This window comes from Dendrobium catenatum, unplaced genomic scaffold, assembly GCF_001605985.2.
Source record: "Dendrobium catenatum unplaced genomic scaffold, ASM160598v2 fragScaff_scaffold_911, whole genome shotgun sequence".
NCBI lineage: Eukaryota > Viridiplantae > Streptophyta > Magnoliopsida > Asparagales > Orchidaceae > Dendrobium > Dendrobium catenatum.
This window is the reverse complement of record NW_021319373.1, coordinates 967,056-968,408: the sequence shown is the minus strand read 5'-3', so window position 1 is coordinate 968,408 and position 1,353 is coordinate 967,056.

Here is a 1,353-nt window from a genome sequence, read left to right as displayed (position 1 = left end):
TGCATTGTTGCCTTTTTGACAAGTTTTCGTTAATTTAATCGCCCGAATAGGATGCTGTTGTGTTTTATTTGAAAAAATAAAGCTGATAAATTTTCTTACATGGATAATTTTGGGGGAAAAAAATGGAATCTTCGATTTTTTGTTGGAATTTTGAAGGTATCTGTTGACTTAACAATTCACATTAATTTTAATATATATAATCGAATTATAAAATGTAAAAAAATCATCTGTTTTCAAAACGTGTTTTCTAACTCTAGTAAGCATGCAAATGGTCCTTTATTTCAAATTAGTTTTATAAGTAACAAAAATATATAATTATAAAAGTTCAATTCAATGTGATCACTATATTGTGGCAAATCACATTTCGTTGGGGGCATGGCAGAGGTGAAGCTTGATTCATTCATCTATTAATTATATTAATTATAGATTCATCTCTTGCAATAACAAATTCTCCTCATAATTAGTATCTATTAGAGTAAAAATCTCCATTTTGTACTCTTGCTACATATTTGAGCACAAGGCCAATAACAATAGGAAACTAAGTAGGTCATCCTTTGAATGCTCCATTTTGTGTACACTTAGATATAGAGTTATCAAAGCTAATTCATCAGTTACACTAAGGTTGCATTTGAGATGATTTTCTTACTGCTTCTTAAACAAACTTTATAGTATAAAAATTAAATTTTTTGTATTAAAGAGTAGCTTTAAAAAGCTATAAGAAAACCGTCCCAAACAAAGTCTAAAATGTACCTCAAATATTCGATCTCAAATCAAGGAAGTGATTCTTGATTCATTAAAGTACTTAGAAATTCGTTCTCAAATCATTACAAATTTTTTATCATATAGATCAATGTCAATCACAACAAATGCTGGATTTGGAAAGATTTTAGAATTCAAAATCAAACAAATATTTGAATAAGGCTTCATTGGGATGATTTTTTGTTACTTCTTAAAATAATTTTTAATACAAAAATTAAAAGCAACAAAAAAGTCGTCCCAAACGAAGCCGACAGCTTTTTTATTGCTTTCTAAAATAGTTTTTTAGTAAAAAAAATTAATTCAAGAAATTTTTGTATTAAAAAGTTGTTTTAAAAAATAACAAAAGAGTTATCCCAAAGGAAGCCTAAGTCATGTGAAATCAGTTTAAAATTACTTTTGAATGAAGCAGCTGCATAGAATTTGTTTGGGATAATTGTTAACTATTTTAAGAAAAAAAATTAGACTAAAAAATTCTGCTGTAGAAAACAGTAAGGACATTATTCTTAATTAAGTTTTAATATAATTTTAATTAGCTTTAATTAATTTTAATTATTTTAGGCTGCATCTATTATTATTAATTAGTTTCAAAAATTT